Consider the following 19,125-nt stretch of genomic DNA (forward strand, 5'->3'; position numbering starts at 1 on the left):
TTCTAGAGATCCAAGCTTCAAGCACACCCAGCAAGCCTGGGCCTGGCCTAGAGAATGATGGCACTTCAGGGGACTGTTTGCAGTTCACAGCGTTTCTCACACACTAGAGGCCAGCAGCAAATGCCCAATATGACAGCATGAGACACCTGCCCTGGCCAAATAAAAGAAGCCACTCCAAAACAAGGCCCTTAAAATACAAGGCAAGAGCCTTCAGACACATGAAAGTTTCACATTTTGTCAAAGGCAATCCTGGGGAATCTTTACCCCTACATAAGTCATCCCTCAGGATCATAGAATGAGCTCTTTTAGTTTCCTTATTAAATTCAGAACATTTCTAGGTTTCTAGCACACCAGAGGCCAAGATTTCAAAGCATTGTAAGTCATCACATGATCTGTTTTCCTTGCTTCCAAACCAGGACAACCTTACTAAAGCACAAGTTTTATCTCCCGCTCTGCTGCCAGGAATTTACAATGGCTCTTTGCAGTCTGACTGGGGCATGAGCTGCAGGCTGTCACCACACAATGGCCGGACTCAGAGCAGGCCCAGCACGGACACCAGAGTTTATCAAGAATGGACCAATGCCATCTTGGCAAGGCCAGGGCTGTGCAGGTGATAGGTCTGGGGCTGCATGGGAGAGAAGTCTGGGGTGACTTCTGGCTTGAGGGATGGCATACCGCACAAGGCCAAAAGCAGGAGATGAAGGTGCAGAGATAAAAAGTATAGATCCACAGAGCCCAGGAGACCTTTAGTTGTTTTAAGGTCTGCAGAGTCCTTAAAATGAGTCCTGCAGAGAGATCCTTGGGAGGGAATTTGACAATTAAATTCAATAAACTTCCCTTCAGCCTGTGCTATATATTGCAGGTGGCTGACCTAGGCACAGTAGGAAGCACACATGGAGGACAGTTCTGAGAGGAAGAGGGACCCCATGATCCCTCCCACTGTTTTCTGTACTGGGTGGTAGTGAGGCACAGTGACAGGCAAAGCAACTTGGAGAGAACCAAAGGAAACTCATGTAAAAAGGTATCAAGATGTTTGATAAGTATGAGCCAAATGCTTCTGTAGAAAGTGAAGATCGAGTGGGGGGTGCAGGGCAGCAGAAATGTTTGAAAGAGATGCTGTAAGGACTATTATAGAGAGTAAAAGAAAGAAACAATATATATAAATGGACTTGCCAACTGGCTGGTGTATCTCAGTGGACTGAGTGTGGGCCTATGAACCAAAGGATCGCTGGTTCCATTCCCAGTCAGGGCACATGCCTGGGTTGTGGGTCTGGTCCCCAGTAGGGGGCATTTGATAAGCATTGATGTTTCTCTCCCTCTCTTTCTCCCTCCCTTCCCCTCTCTCTAAAGATAAATACTTAAAATCTTTTAAAAATGGATTTGCCAATCAGCAGTTAGAGATAGTTGCAAAGTCAAAAATGAGAAACACATTAATTGACATAAATTCAAGATATTAATTGAATCTTTACTACAAGCCAGGTTTGAATCAGGACTACAGACATATTAAACAGTGTATGGAACTCCGAGTTTAATTGGGAGACAGCTAAGTAAACAGAAAGTTACAATTCAGGGCATGGTGAGTCTGAAAATGTAATGGAGATGATTAGCAACTCTGAGATGTTTCTCCTTCCTCTAGTGGGGCTTGGCACACTAAAAATGGCAGATACAATTGAAGGCTCTAGAGAGCCAGAGTTACGGATCTATAAATTGGATGTGGAGACACTCTGAGTTCATGAAAGAACAGTGTTGTTCTGATTCGTGTTTCAGCACCTTGGAGAGTGCCTGGTTAGACAGGGACTTCAGCAAACCTTTTTTTAAAATTTTAAACTATTTTTATTGTATGTTTCCATGACCATTTATCCCCCTTATACTCCTCCTCACTTCCTGCAACCACTTCACTGTTGTCCATGAAATTAGAAGAGGAACACATTAATTAAGTAATAAATTACCATGGCTTTTTAGCGAGTAGGGAGGCTATAAACATGTAAAGAAGACCCAGGAATCGTGGGAATTCAGTTTTAGGAGCAGGAATTGATGGAAACACAGTAGCTTTGCTATGTAAATGAGCTGAAGAGTAGAGAAGATGGTTTCTGGGTTCGGTAGTGAATTTGGTGCTCATCCATGAAGAGGTTGCAGGCCCTGAGGAAGACAGTGAGGGTAAGGATAGAGAAGGTGATGGCACATGAGACAAGGAGCTCACAATGAGTGAGAAACCATGTGGGGGACTAGTAGATAACAACTAGAAGAATAAGGTGAACTTAGGGCGAGACACTAGATATAAGCTACCTTGATTCCTTCTCTTCCACATTATACCACATAGGAGAATGACCTCTACATGACACAGTTTCCAGAACAGTGAAGTTCTCCATAGTGAGCAAGTGGAACTGGCTATGGGTAAATGCATAAAAGCAACAATAATCGTGGCTAACATCTGTTGAGTGATTGTTATGTCCTGAATGTTGAATTAACCATTGTGCCCACATTAACCCACTTAATCCTAACCATAACCCAGAACAGACAGTACTGTCATTGGTCTCATTTCAGACTGAGGCTTTTAGAGTTTATGTGTAACTTGTTTGGTCTAAAGCCAGTGGTAGAAGAACTAGGATATAAACACAAAGGACACACTTTTAACTAATAGGCTATGGAAAGGGATGACAAGTTGTAGGGTTTGGGGGAAATATGGTGATTTTTGTGCAAGTTTTATTAAAAATATAAAACTACACATACCTTTCAAAATAAATTCATGAATACTGCTGATTTTACCAATGACTGACCAAGTCTTGCCCTGGACCAGCCTTGAGGCAGACATGTACCAGCCAGGATTAATAACCACAGAACACTGTTCTTCCTCGGTCTCACACACAAGGCACAGAGGGGCAGTGAGGAGGGAGTGACCCCTCTGCTGAGCTCAACTCTGGGTCTTAAATGAAAGAGACCAACCAGAAGTGGCCTAGATGTGGCTGAATGAACAAAGCAATACTAGCTTTAAAGAAAAAAAAAACAAACAAATTTGTCCCAGGAGTTTAAGATACACAAACTGTTATCCAAAAGGGAACTTGGCTTAATAAAAAAGGAAAACACCTTCAAGCAACCACAGCTTCCCATTTCCATTTAAAATTAATTTTAGAGCATGTAGTTCAAGTTATTTTCCATGTAAAGATGCATAAGAATATTATTCCTAACCATAACCAAAGGGAACATAATTTTTTTTCATCTTGCACTAAGCTACTTAAATAGCTAATTCTGAAGCAAGATCCCCATTACACCATGGTAGTGACAATCGCAGAACCTCAGAATCATCTCATCAAGTCATCTTGTTTCCTAGGAAGAGAAACTATATCTGGGTCTGTTGTATCCTTGCAAATTTTCAACCTAAAGCACCAACTAATTACCAATATCATGAGGAAAAATCAAAATGAGAGGGTTTTTTTTTTTTGTTTCAAAGCTTTTGTTATGACCACAGAATTGAAAAACATGACTCTGTAATATTAGATGTTCTTTCTGAGATACCAGTGAATTAGCCCAAAAGACAAATGAATAATAAGGTGCTCCTAGCTCTCTAATCCCCAGTGTCATCATTCTCCCAATTTAGGAGCTCTGTCCAGCACACACATTAGAATCAGAAGCTGCAAAGAAGGCATTTCACACTTTCTCCATTGACAGACACAGACATGCACACAGCCAGGCCAGCAAAGACACTGGCAACACGCCATGACATTGAGGGCATGTGGTTCCTCGTCAGGAAAGAGGATGTCTTTGCCTATAGACAGCATGCGTGGGCCACAGGGTGTATAAGGCCTGGCACAAAGTGGGGCCTAAGGAGGACATACTTCCTGACTCTTATGTTATGCTTAAAGGAAGGGGTTCAAGGATGGGGAGTAGAGTTAGACTGTAGATATTATGAGCATTGATCTCATCCACGAAGCCAGTGGTCGCTTTTTCCTACTTCAGTTGCGTCCCCTCTGGTGACGGGTTTGAAATAGACAATGAGCACTGGCAAGCCCTGCATTTCCTTCCTTTCCTAAAGCAAATCCTAGACTACGCTGCCTCTCACAGTGATAAAAAATAGTGGGTTCTAGAATTTATGTCTTCAGTGCCCATGAGTGCTCCTCTAGGGATTAGATCTGCTCCTGGTGTGGCAAAAAGCCCAACTTCATTTCTAGTTTTGCACACAAACCTCTGGCTCTCGTGTGTAATGTTGGCCTTCCCACCTTCTGCTGCTGAACAGAGGCCTGGCAACTCCAGTGACGAAGTATTCTGCCGTGAACTCCTTCTTTCTGGAAGTAACAGCCTTTCTAAATGATGAGTTCTCTGATGCCAGTACTTTGTGTCTCTTTCATCTTTGTATCTCACAGAGCTCTTGGCGCAAAGTAGGAACTTCACAATTATTAATTTAAAAAGAAAAGGGGAAACACCTGGTGTATGAAAGCATCATCTCTTTACACTTAGGTCAAAGGCTAGATTGTGTCCATGACACAATCTAGATTGTCATGGACACAATCTAGCCTTTGACCTAAGTGTAAAGAGATGATGCTTATAGTCACAAAACTACAACTGGATCTTACTTTGTAACCACAATATTACAAAATGCCATAAGATGGTGATATTATTCCTTGAAGACTGAGATTTTTTTCCTTTCTTTCTCTTTCTGTCTCTGTCTTCTTTTATGCCCCTATGTTCATCAGGGATATTGGCCTATAATTATTGTATTTAAATTTTTATATCACTGGCTGCAACCCCAGGGTATGAGCAATTTGTAATGTTAGACTTTCCTTAGATGCTGAATATTAAAATCTACTTTTGTATTTCAAGGGTTATTTCTAATTACATGCACAATTGCTAATCCATCTGCTGACTACATAGATGTCTGTGGTTATATATGCTTGAACAATTATTGAAAATTAAATAACATCGTAAACAGTCCAATTGATTCCTCTGAGTCCCCCAGAGGCAGGAGGCAGCACTAAGACAAAATGGGGTTTTCCCTGAGAACATGAAGAGAGCTTATCTCATACCTCACTGGTTTATTGCATTCTATTCTTACTTGATAAGAGTTTTTTTTAACTTTGTAAAATCTGAAACAAGTAATATCTAAGGAGTATGATTGAACAGCAAATAACCTTAGTTGGATGAGTAATTTAAAATGTTAGTCTAACTGTCAAAACAATAAGCCCACAATGTGTTCCTGTAGTAATATAACAGGGTACAACCAAGAGATGGGAGGCAAATAGGGATTTGTAATCAGGTCCAGAACTCAGCGTGTCCAAGAAATATTAAAAAAATGTGGGATGTCCTCAACCCTGCAGGTCTGAACTGGGGAATGAGACACATGGAGCAGGGCCATTGAGAGTTGTTTTGCATAGCAACAGTTTTCCAAATAATCTCAGACATGGTCATTTAACATACCTATAAGTTTTAATTGGTATCATGAATATGTTAAATAGCTGTGGCCATGCTTTGAGCCAGGGGTTTGAAAATGACTTCCACCCAGGATTTAAGTGAGAGGCAACTCTCCCTGGTTACAGAGCCTGTGTGAGAGCTTGGAGATGGTTCTCTCTACACCATGGGGTCATGCCTGCCCAGACTTAGTATGGCAGCCAAGAAAAGGCTGGAAAAATACAGGAATGCTGACAGGTGTAACAGAATGTGGGAGGAGTCGGAAATGAGGCTTCAGAGGAAGATTGGCGCTGGGATTTAAACCCAGGCATGGCAGCCATGCCTAGTTGGGACCACATAGCTTTGGGGAAGTTGGGACTGTGCAGCTTTGGGGTGCTCCCTTTTGCCATGTGGCTTAGGAAGCAAGAAAGACCTTGACAGGAAGAAAAGGGGTAAAATAACTCTTGCTGGTGGGCCATTACAAAGTGCCAAATGGTTTTGAATTACCTGGAGATTGTGGTGGTGACACAGCTGATGGTGCCAGGATCCTGAATTATGGACTCCTACTTCTTTTCCTGTGATACGGTCCCCTGGACTGGGCAGAGGGAGAAGGAAGGACTGTGTGTGTCTGTGGGTATTCTAAAGGACTTTAATATTTTAATGAAGACATTAAGTCATTACTCTAAGTCTGTATAACTTTTAAGTAAATAATTCCTTTCCTTTTCACCAGTCTCTGGCATTGAGAGACAACTTTCCTCTGGCAGTGGGCAAGGTGAACCTAGTACAGAGTCGGGGAGACCCCCAGAGAAAAAGGGGGGCCCTTTCTGTAATAGTATATTGTTCACCCCCCAAGTCTGTTCTGTAACAATGACATGGCTGAGTGCAGCAGTTTCAGGAAGAAATTGTTTCCTTGAGTGTCCTAACATAATACAAAAGTCGTGTGTGTGTGAGAGGGAGAAATCATCGCAGAAATCTTCTGTTTCTGCCATAGCAGGCAGTCCTGTGGAACGTGAAAAAAGTGGAAGGCTGGTCTTGCAGGACTTATGGAAACTATGTTTATCCAAATTTAGAAAAGAGGTTAAGGAATAGTTTGTTGCTGGGAACACCTGCACACAAGAGGGACAAGGATCACCTAGGCCCAAGCTGCCATTGTAAAACAGGTCGGTTCTGGCAGGAGGAAACCAAAGGAATAGGTTTCCCTGTTTTAAATTAGGAAGGCAGGTAGAGTCCAACCCCAAGTTTCAAAGTCAGGTAGGAGTGTTGGTACTGACTGAATTGTTTTCCTAGAGATTTGTAAAGTCCTAAGAGATGCACATTTGAACCTTGTATTTCCATTACATGTTCCTTCAGAGGGTAACCCTTAGATGGGACCATGACATCTGCTGAAGTGGAAGGCATTTGCTGGCCTCCCATCAGTCTGTAGTAAGCACTCAGGGCCTAGCCCCATTAAAGAGCAATCAGACTCTTCACACAAATAGAGGATGATGGCTGCACAGGTAAAGGCACTTTGCCTAAGATTCAGCATCTTCGGGACCAAAGAAGTACAGAATCTAGAGCTTGGATCAAGCTCTAAGATAGAGGCTGGTGTAATTCCTGGATGAGGTGCCTGAGCTCAGATCAAACTGAAAGCTCTGCCCAGAGAAGGGCAGAGCACAAGTGCTTTTTCATGAAGCAGGTGGCAAACAATAAGCAAGGAGGGGTAGGGGCCTTAGAACCACAGAAGCAGCACAGCTGGGATGCTGCTGAGGGAGGTCAGAGGCATGAGTACTCCTTCTGGACACAAGGAGACCTGAAATGAGCAGCCAGCAGGCCAAGGACACTCAGTTTGGGGCCAAAGGACAGTGTCTCCTGGACCATCCCAGGGTCCTGCCCTTAATACCTCAGGGGTTCATTGTCTATCCACACAATATCAAAATAAGCAACCATGTTTTCAGTGTTAATTAAAATCATTTTCCCATAAGTGGTTTCTTAAGAGCACAGCTTGACTTGGTACAAGTCTAAATTAGAATTCTATTCTTCCATTGGTGGGCTATGTGACTGTGGGCAAGTCCAATGACCCCAGGTAATAACACACAGGCCACTTAACATTGCTGTGAGAAGCACAGGTATACACGGGCAGTGTGGAGCACAGGCCTCTTCCCCAGGCCATCTGTGCTCTCTTGTTCTTCATGTTGGCTCGCTCCCAGAATGCTCTCCATCATGCCTCCATGGGTTTCTATGCAGCAGATCCCAGTGTCCCCCAACCCTGCATTTCCACAGCACCCTGTCTCATCAGAGTGTCCATTGCTCTGTGCTGTTCCTCCCCACCTATCCATGTGCCCCACTTGACCTCCATTTCTGTGATGACAGCAGCCATGATGATGTGCGTCTTCATGTGTGCTGGGCTATCCCTGAGTCTAGGAAGTGCCTGGCATCGAGCAACCATTCAGTACATCTTTTCTGAGTTAATAAATAAGCAAATAAACTCAGGTCTAGGCCCTCTGTGGTCTCTCAGACCACACTGAGCTCTTTTCTCAAGTAAAGTCACTATTTCCAGGGATAATATTTATTTTTTAATTACACCAAGAATTAAGCTGTTGTTGAGTTCCTGCATGTATATAACGATTCCCTCACAAAATATATTTAAATATTTTTTACCTCAATGTCACCCCCTTCACACACACAGAAGGTGGGTGAAGGAATGTCTAATGAATTATAATGAGGTTCGTAATCTTTGGTGAATGAATTACTATCTGACGCTCTCTGTTGCAGTTGCTATGTAATGAAGAGGCTAGATTACATAAATTCTGAATACCTTTGATTCCATGCTTATATTGAGAGGAAAAATCGAGATGACAGCCACTCAACACATTGACATACAGCACAGACCTGCATAAACAATCTATCCTCTTACGATTTTCAGTTAAGGTGCCAATAAGATGTCAAGAAGCAGAGGGCTCCCAAATCCAATCCCACAGCCAGTAAGGAGCTGCATTTCAATACGAAAGGTCATCCCTTTCACTGAGCACCTGTGAAGATCCAAGTACACCCCCGCCAAGGGCTGTTTCAACCAAAAAAGCTATAAAGTAACACATTTGCACACACAAAGCCTATTTTTTTAAAGAGTAAAATGAGGCAACCAGGGAAAGGAACAAGGTAATCTCAAAAGTCCTAGCTTTCTCTTGGCAGGGGCTTTGGGTAATAGCTTGCCAATTGCTAGTTACAGCTGCCAAGGCCCAGGACTGCTGTGCTCCAATTGCTGGCAGTGGTCACCTATTGTTTGTGAATTTCTGTCTCAGCAGGGACTCTGCAGAGCAGCTACTCAGGTCATCAGGTAACCAGACTGGGTCACTACTACCAGGGGTCACCACTGCTTAATGCAGAAAAGTCACTAGAAGTGAGAAAGAGGACAGCCACGAAAATTTCCCTGGATGACTTCCTGAATCTTTAGCATATTAAAACTATATAATTATATTAAAAATTATATAAAGTTTGTAATATATATATGTAATCTGCCTATATGTATGAAAGGGAATCCAAAAAACAGGAAATTGTTTATAAAATGGTGTATTTATTCTCACATGTTTAAACTTCAGTCACATTCAAAGTCCTCTCCATTTCATGCAATATACCTATGGAGACATTTTTTTCCTACAGTTCAAAACAGATTTTGAACTTGTCGATTTTGATACGTTTTAGTGTATCTGCTGTTTTTTGTTTCATCTGTTCCTCATAGGCAAAATGTTTCTCTTTGAGGACTCTTTTTCATCCAGGAAAACCAAAAAAATAGTCGCTCAAGACAACATATAATGAATAGGCAGGCTGAGGCACGAGGGGGAGGGTCATGCTGGTTTTGGTCAAAAACTGCTGAGCACGCAGCACGCTGTGGGCAGGTGCACTTGCTTGTAAATCAGCCATTGTGGAATGGACAAATGCATTGAAAGAGTCTTCAAAAAAAATTCACTGAAGCCTAACACAGCCTCTCACAACAACTCTAGCCAGTACGCGGATACAGATGAGCTCCTAGAATACTCACCTAGCAGGGGAAGCCTGGACTACAAGGGACCAGGCCTCCAGAAGATAATTCCATTTGGGGAGGACTCCCCTCTTATGTACATACAGATAGATATGTCCTGTGCAAAATAAATTATAAAGTAATATTAATAATCATCCACTCTAATCACTGAACATTCAGAAAGCCAAAGCTTGCAGCCTGCTGGCTCTCTTGACTGGCTGGTAGTTTATTCATTTATGCTGGGTGGTAATACAACATGCAGTAATAGCTCACGCAGGCAGAGAAAAGGACTCATTTGGAAATTTTTGTTTGGCTAACTCAAATATAGATACTTTGGCATCTCTTATGAATTAATTCTCCAGCATTATCTGCTACATGTCATAGAAAGTGATTTAACACAAAAATTGGCTTTTAATTCTTGAAGGTTCTTCCCCCAGTGCAGCAGTCCAGAGGCCCCAGAGGAAATCTCAACTCTGCATCCGCACGCTGTGGTTTGGGCACCGCTGTAAAATTTGCCGAGCTTCCGCGTCCTCATCTATAAACGCAGTTACTCACAGTACCCTCCTCTGGCTGTTGGAATGAAATGAAATGATGGCACATGTGTAAAGCATTTCCTATTGCTAAAAAGTATGGGCCATCATTCGTCTCTCTCTCTGTGGTCTATTGGACAAAAACACAGCTCCCGTGTGAGTCAATGCAACCTTGGGTCTGAACCCTGCTATTTACTAATTGAGTGACTCTGGCAAGTTAGAGTCCTACATTTTATTTTCTTCAGTGATAAATTGGGAAGGATCATTCTAATACCACAAACTTCAGTGTGTTGCTGTATGAAATCACAGTTATAAGTATGCTTGGCTAAGATATACCAATGTATAAACTATCATTATCATCAATCTGTACCATCACTAAATGCCAAAATCATAACAACATTCACATAAATCGTCTTCTACCATTATCTGAGATCCATTACATAAACCTATCTTCCAGCTCATCAGGGCCATGTAAGACATGAGGATAAAAGGTACTCCAAGGAGAGGTTGATGTTGAGTGAAAAAGAAAAACTTCATCCCCAACATAATAGAACTAAATGGTTCCTTTATTATTAAACCAGCAGGAAACATTTTGAATGGGCTTCTAGGCCTGAAATATTCTTATGTACAACTAGATCTCCTATTTGTACCAAAATACGAGTTATTGCTTCTTCTAAGTAGGATGTCCCGAGAATAGGAACAATGTCCAAGATAAGAAAAATGTCACTGCATCTGTGAGGAAGTGAGTATTCAGTAACATCTGCTACATCTACACAGAGGCCCTGATGACATTTTTTGGTCATTTGGAACTATCTGGGACATAAAAGAACTCCAAGTACTCTACGATGGGCTTACGCAGCCTCACAACTACACAGTTAGCATGAGGGTCTCGGCAGGGCAGTCAGGCTGACTGTCTTTCTGAAACAGCTGGCTTAATGTACTAAATTTAAGAGAATAGAAACGTGGTTCCAACACTCAGTGGCCACCATTATTGGCCGGTGAAAACTAAGTGCAGTGCTCTCGGTGCCCTGTTAAATTCTAAATCCCCCACCAAATAGCAGTCTTGTAATGTAAGAAGCATTCTGGTTTGCATTGTATTTAAAATATTTTCTTCATAGTAAGGAAACCCTCCCCTTTTCTCCTTCCTTCCTAAAACAAAAACAAAAAGAGAAGGCTGTCTTTGAAAAGCTCTCCTACTGTGGGGGTCCATAAAAGTGACACAGGGGTAAGTTTCCAGGGACACTTGGGCAAGATTTTCTGCACCAAGTCTCGACAACAAATTAATTAAAAAATTACACATAGCTTTGAAAATAGTGATAAGGACCTCAAAAAGACCAAAGTTATCGCCATCAGATTCAGAGGAAAGACATGAACTTTTTCATGTTTAAATAATATCATTTTGCTAATTCCCTTTCTCATTTTTTTTTCCTTCTCATGAAATAGCAAAAGATAATTCAAGGGCTGGAAAGGCAGGCTATGAGTCCTTGAGTATTTAACCAGAGGAGCCTAAGCAAATGACTGTGGCTGAGAGAGTTATGTGGAACAGACATTGCCAAGGGTAGATGTTCTGTCTGTTAGGATGAACCAGTACCCAAAAGTCTCCCCCATAATTGGTCAGCAAAGCTCTTAATATGCCAGAATAAATTTTATTTCATCTCCATTTACCAGAGATGCAAACCAAGCCTCAAAGCAGCTAAGTCACACACCACTGATTTAGCAAGTGCTAGGGATTAGGTTTGGGTGTGCCTGACATGGCTGACTAAAAAGCCTGTAACATACCAGAATATATACTGCCTTTCCTAAACTGGATTCTCCTTTGTAAACTAAGGCATTGGGACTAAGAAGGTGATCTCTGAAGTCTCATGAAGAACAAATATTCTATATAAATCAAGGGCTAAAACAGTGCCATTTAGATTCCAGCAACTGAGGCTTCTGCCCCTGCAGAGCAGAAGGCAGTCCCTGGCCCTCCTTCAGCCAGGCCCCTCCTACAAGGCCAGGAGTGTGAGCAGCCAAGGAGATGTTCCCACTTGGTGTCTGTGCATGTGGTCTTCCACACACATTCTCGAGTCTGGATTCTAGACCAAGCTCTGGGTCTAGGCATTCTGGAATTCTCTGCCCCAGTGACCACCCAGGCTATTTCCATGGCCTGAGTGGGTCTCTTCGCTGAATCCATTCTTACTGGGACAGGTGTGGGGCTGTGCTGGACACGGCTCCTCCAAGCACCCATAATGGAAGGCTGGTCAGAGGGCCCCTGACCAGAAGAAATGTGCATCACTTTGGAAATGGATTGCAATTCTCTCCTTATCTCCTTTTGGAATGGCTTCTTGACCTTTTCTCTTTGCAAGTACACACAGAAGTAATGTAGTTTAGAGTCATGCACAAGACATGTGCCCCCTTGGTCTGGGACCCCTTAAAACAAGTCTCGGACTCAGGGACGTGCTGTCCTGCTTTGCGATCTGCCACCTTCGGTGCTCCCTGTACTGTGACTGATAAAGGCCATGTTTGCTCCATCCAGTCTCCCATGTGGTTTTTTGGCTAATCTCAATGAGCAGTTGAGATCCCTGGGCTCGACCCTCTGCATTACAGCAGGCCATGCCTTCCTGGTGCCCAGGACTGAGAACTGGTTCATAGGAAGCTGTTTACAAGGGGTGGTGAGGTGTGGCCTGAGGCACAGGGGACAGAGCTGGGGGCAGGAGTGGGTGGGAGTGGGAGGGCGGGTAGGGCTTGGACTCCCCACTCTGGTAGGACTTAGAGAACTCTAGTTTCAAATCTGGCCTTTCAGATGTGAATATCAGTCAGAGTCAGAGGATGGAATACATTCATTAATAATTTTGTTAGAGTGATGTATTAATTTTAAACATTTATACTTGCCATATGTGGGTCTCTACTTGTTCTCTTTTTGAATTCAGACCTATGAAGTGTTAAGACCATAGGATATTTGTTAGGCTGGAAGGAATGATTGCATCGTTTAGATTTGAACTATTGTTGTATAACAATCGGCGGATTTTGCATGGAAACAGCACTTTGCAGTCACTTTTGAAGGGAGAGCTCTGCCCACTGCAGTGCTATTTTCTGCATTCAGCCATCCTTTGGGATTGAACAGCAGCAGCCCCCTTTTAGACTGGGTGGGACTGTCCATTTGGTCACCTTCAGAGATGGAAGGTAAAGCTGCAGCTGGATCTGCATAACTAATGCCCCCTCTTCCGTGGAGACATCTGGCCAGGCCCAGTTCACTTACGTTACCTGTCCACCTGGGTAGGCATCTGAGCATAAAACCCCTGACCTGACAAAACTGTAGGACATTAGCTGAATCACCTCACCTAAGAGGATCATCCAGGGAAATTAATCTAATTGAGCCTGTTTTGTGAGCAAAAAAGTGTTATTTGGTATAATTGAAGATATAATCCCTGGCCTCAAGACTCTTACTTAAGACAAGAAAATGCAGTAATCACTGAAACTGGGAGAGAAGTCTCTTTAACTATCTGTTTTTCTTTAGTTCAGGGCAGGCCAGAAAAGCAGTTAGTTATTGGGATCCTTCTTATGGTCACTGAAAAAAAAAATCCCCCTTAAAAACCCTCGTTGAAAAATAATAAATCCAAACAATGAGGATATCATTTGTATTTTCATATGGAACCTTCATCTTTAAAAGAAGGGCAGTGTTATCTGTGTATCACTGTGTCGAATAATTTTTTTTCTTAAAATTAAAAACTCTATGGTGAGTCTAATTTCAGTTAAGATCAGAAAATAACAGCATATGGTGGATGGAAGCAAAATTAATTATGGCTTCAACATCCCTCCTTAGCTCTTTCTCGTCATCACGTATTAATCTTCTGGGTACTGTTCTACATGTTAAAATAAGAAGTGGGAATTGCTGTTAATATGCTGTTGCCAGGTTAGAGTACCAGGGAATGTGAAAATGTCAGAAAACAAATCCCAGAGAGAAATGAAACACTGTTTTCCTTAGCTTGTGATTAACATACAAATAGACTGCTTCTGAATTTAAATTACAATGACAAAAAAAAAGTCCTTTACATTCATTTAAGCACACTGACAGGGATGAAGGGAAGGTGATCTGCGCACTGTGGTTCCCCGGTAACACCTCCTTTCCACAGTTCTGCATGCAAAACCGCCATCAGGCCACACACTCGGCTTGGAAACTTGGAAAGTAGCATGTTGCAAAACATTACAGCAGACGACACTTCTTGAATTAAAAGCAAAAATCTGTTATCTTCAACCACAGGGAAAAGTTATTATAAACAACGTATGGAAAAATCTAACAAGCACGTGGAAAGAGGAGGAAAAAATGACAATTTCTCTAAGTACAATTGTGAATTTTTCCAGGATCAAACGCTTAATTCTAGTAATGCCTGGTCACAGTCACCTATCAGATATAACCTCAAGATGGACAGGTGATTATTATTTTATTTGCTAAGCAACAACAGGTCACAAGGTGGCTCTGAAATGGCTTTGGTACAGAGCATGAAATACCCATGACTGCCCAGGGGAAATGCTGTCCGTAAACAGATGCTTGGCCAGCAAATCCCCAAACACCCGCAGGACAGTGGAGAAAGGGTGTGGGTGGCTGCCTGAGTTTCTGCACCTTCACGTTGCTTTTCTCCTTGACCAACTTGCCAACACCCACACATTTCTAAAGATCAAGCACCCATCTCACCTCTCCCTGTCCTCTGGGTTTGGAAGATTAATACACAGCCTGTAGACAGAGTACACATTTGGACCTCACTATTTGTAATCTCTCAGGGTGGGAATCCTGGCAAATTTATTCTTCTATGAATTCATCCATCCATTCAACAAATATTTACTAAATACCGACATCTTGAACATGCCAGTCCATGTTCAAGGCGGAATATACAATGGTCAACACACAGACAAAAGTTCTGTCTTCGTGGAGATTGCTCTGTAGTGGGGAAATAAAGAATAAGCAAAACAAAGAGGTTGCACATCCACTGTGTTAGATAGTAATGTGAAATAAAGCAGAAAGGGGCAACAAAGGAACTGGGCACTGCAGTATCCGATGGGGTGGACAAGGGAAGCTGTGTTAGAAAATGATGTGCAAAACTGCCCCAGTGGGACTTAGTGACTCAGTCACGAGGGGACTAAGGGGAAGAACATTCCAGGCAGCAGAACCAGCAGGAGCCACAGTCAAGAGTGGGCCTAAGCACTCAAGTAACATAAGGAGAGAAGTGAGGAGGGAGATGTGGAGGGCACAGACACAGGGCAGATCAGACCTGCCCTCACCAGGCAGCAGAAGAACCTGAGTGAGACCGGATTTCGTTGAGCATCTATAGAACAGTGCACGTGCATTACATCGTAATGGACTCGGTAAGACCTTGGCACAGTGCCTGGCGCCTATTAGCCTCAAAACTCACTAGGAGAGCATTAGTGTTCACACTTCTTTAGCACCCAACTACAGGAGTCGCTGTCCATGCTTGACCAGGAGCGCCCCGAGAGCCGAAGTGGCCGGTGAGTCCTTCCTGTCACCACAGGAGGGCACTGCACACTGGGCGCACCAAGAGTCTTTGTCAGTCCTAAGAGCTTTCCCAGTCGGGGGCAGAGCTCTGGGCACTTCTACCGAGAATGAACCTGTTAAAGGTCCGGCTTTCACCGTGTGTGTAATTTACTTCCTGGGTGAGGGGAGGCAGGCCAGGTAATGACAGACACAGCATGTCCTTGTCATGTTTGATGGCTGGTTATAATGGTTTGGTGGTTCTACCTTTATTTTTTAATAGACACCAGCTTCTTTCTGCCAACATCCTTTTAGACATGTGTACATTTTAATGTTTCACTGGGTGCTGTATGCCTTGAAGCAGAACCATTTGAGATTCTTCTCTGCACAAAAGGGCTGACGATGGGGTTCACGCACAGGGTAGCTCCCCTAATGCATCAGAGTGCTGGTTTATGATCACTCTTGTCTTGGCAAAGAACCTGGGATGCAGAGGAAATTAAAGCTATAAAGGCTAAGAAGCCATTTGTTCAGTAGGGATCAATAAAAATGAAATGAAGTACCGCAAAAATTGGAACAAAAGTCCAAGAGAAGTGGGCTGTGACGGACAGGCCCTGCCTGCCTCGAAGGATGGCTGTTTCTCTCATTGCACTCCCAGCCCCGAGCACCAGGCCTGACACAGAGCAGGTGACCATACGCGTGTGTCGAATCAATTAATTCATAATTAATACATAAGTCAGGGCACAATAACACCATCAACTCATTAAAGGCCAGAGAATGTGGAATTTACTTACTATGAGTTCATGACGAAGGCCACAGCCACAAGTACACAATCTACTACTTTCAATATTCTATTCTTCATAGGGTTCGTAGACAGCTGTACCTCCTTTCATCCCTGCCTCCTCCTTTATTTTAACTATCAGTACATACAATGGTTGACCTTCCTCAAAAGTGAAGGATCTATTTAGGGTGGTTTGGTAATCTAGATTTGTCTGTTGCTGTTGATTCTAAGGTACAAAATTCTAATTCTAAAAAACTTTTTTATAGCTCTCCCAGGTGGACATTTATCTTGCAAAGAGGTTATTCTTCATCCATCACAGATAAAATAAGTGAGAGTTTTAATATTGTGGAACATCAAATAAGTTATAATTATGGCTCTGGCTGGCCAGCTTGGTTGGTTACAACATCACTGATATGCCAAGTTTGGGTTAAATCCTTGGTCAGGGTACATACAAGGAACAACCAATAAATGCATGGATGGGTAGGGCAATGAAGAGATGTTTCTCTCTCTCCCCCTGCTTTAAAATCAATCAATAGCTGTTTTCTTTTATTACAATCATCATAGCGATTGTCATTAGGGTCTCTATTAGCAAAAACCAATGCCTATTTTTTCTTGTTTATGGAAGTACAAGGAATTTCCAAATAAGTACCTGCTTTCTCCCCGCAAACAACAAACTGAATATCGTTCTATTGTTTGTTTCTAAAATCAAACAATAGAACGATAGTGTCGCTGGGCTGGAAAGTCACTGAGACATTGTTTTAGCCACGCCTGGACCTCCAATCAGTTAAGGTTAAGGCCTGGCATAAAATTGATGCTGTAATTCCCCAAGGGCTTTAACAATCTAGAATAAACTGATGTACAAAGCAACTAATGACCCCTTAATTTTCCTTTATAAACACTTATGAAATTTCCAGTGCTGTGTACATTCTGACGACTTGCAAACTATGTCAACATAAAATTTCTTTTCATTTCTCAGAGGCAAGTTTATCCAGAGATGACATTTTGAAAATAGTTCAAATGTCAAGTGGAAGTTTACACAAAGCAATTAGAAAAAATTTCAGCCATGGTTAGATTTCAGAAAGGTGTAAGTACCTCTTGCTACAAAAAAAGTTCAGAAATCCCTGTGCAATATTAATAGATGATACGTACTATTCAAAGCATTCATTCATTTACTCACCCATTCGTTCATGTAGCTTTTCCTTAGAGCATCTGCTATGTATAAAGAATTGTCCTTAGAATGGGTAACCATTGTCTTATTTCCCACCGTAATCTGGTATGTACCACAGTGCCTAGCACACAGTAGGTGTTCAATAAACAACATTAAATGTTGCATAAACAAGAAACATCACTATCTCTGTTCTGAAAAATCTTATTTTCTTACAATACAAATGCCAGCACATTTTGAATGACCTAAAAATAAAAACAAAGCTTTAAAAAATTTTTTGGTTTTGCCTTGCTTTTGCTGCTGATGTTGGAAACCAGAAAGATACACCAGAAGAATACTAGAAATCACTGCAGAGAGAACACTTCTACTTTATGTAGCTAATAAGAGTATAATTGCAAGGAAAATCTAGCAACTATAACCTGTGTCAAAAAGGCATGCCCTGGTTTACTTTAGGACAAGACACAAGCAAGAACATGACTTTGAAGGTATATGGACAAGCTGAAGGGACAGAAACTACTGGAATCCAAAACACTCTCTCATGGTCAACAGTGAAAACTTCATTGTTTATAAGGTTTATTTAACAGAGGTCTCATTAAAAGAAACCTCCCTTACCTTCTTATTGCCCATAGCAATTTTGCAAAAGGCAGACTTTTAAATAGATTGTTTACAACACTTTTCATTTAAAGGAAATGGGCCAGAATTGGAGGTCCCAACTGGTACGCATACAGAGACAGCCTCTTCCAGGAGAGGAGCAAAAATGGCCTGTGATCAGGGAACAGCGTCTCGAAGCCCAGCTACTGAGCCCTGGCACTGTCACTCTGTGGGAGGAGTCCTCAAGGTCACCCTTCAGAGCCTAGCGATTCTCAGCCTACTTACTATTCTAATACCTTATTTATATGATGTCTCAGCAGATGAGAGGCAGCAAATTAAAAGGCAGAGACCTGGAAGAGAGAGGCATACTGATAACAGAAGGGAGAGCCGGCAAGCTGAGCTTAAGTGGGGAAATCCGAAGGGTACTGCGTTGGAAGGCCCAGACAATAATTATCAACCCAAATGGAGTCCTTGTATCCATGACTGGATACATAATTTGCAGGGCCACGTGCAAATGAACATGCCAAGTCCCTGTTCAGAAATTATTAAGAATTTCCAGACAACGACAGCAGAGCATTAAAGTAAGCACGCGGCCCTTCTGAGCAGGGGCCTTCCAAGGCAGCATCCCCTGCAAGACCCTGCGGCCGGAGCTGCTTGTATCTCACTACATCTGCTACACTAGGCTTGAAAACGAAAAGGCACATTTAATGCACTTTGGAAAAGCGGTTCAGAAATATACATTTTTGTTTGCTTGTTTTGGACCCTAAAGAGGTTAAACTTCAGTTATCTGGGAATACCACTTATGCATATCTGCAAATATGACTAAAATTCCAACATGCGACTTCAGTAACAAGCTCAGGACTCGCCCCAAAGTGCAGATTTTCCCTTTATTGTAAAGTGTTTTTTTGTCTTGAAAACAGCCCGTTTGTCCTTTTATGCTTGAGAAATTTCCAATTTCTGTGTGTTCCTCCCCCAACCTACCTACAGAATCCAAATCCATAAAGGCTTATTAAGTCAGAGAAGGGGAAAAGCACAAAATAATTTGTCGTTTACTAGTCATTACAACTCAGCAAAGCATTGATAAAGATCTACGGATAACACCTCTCGTATTTTCACACATATGCAAGTAAATACAAATCCACCAAGTGTATTTGATTAGGTCTAAAAGGAGACTTTGGAGACTGCTGATCAAAGTCCACTTCACATTGAGAGTCATTTCATTGC

At 42.3% G+C, this 19,125-nt stretch overlaps 1 protein-coding gene across 2 annotated transcripts in view; it reads right to left on the reverse strand.

Moving 5' to 3' along the window:
* The window catches only part of FAT3 (FAT atypical cadherin 3), a 649,640-nt gene that overhangs the window by 319,879 nt on the left and 310,636 nt on the right, over positions 1 to 19,125 (reverse strand). The window lies entirely within an intron of this gene.

The sequence above is a fragment of the Artibeus jamaicensis genome, unplaced genomic scaffold, assembly GCF_021234435.1.
Source record: "Artibeus jamaicensis isolate MK-2021 breed Jamaican fruit bat unplaced genomic scaffold, CSHL_Jam_final scaffold_3128, whole genome shotgun sequence".
NCBI lineage: Eukaryota > Metazoa > Chordata > Mammalia > Chiroptera > Phyllostomidae > Artibeus > Artibeus jamaicensis.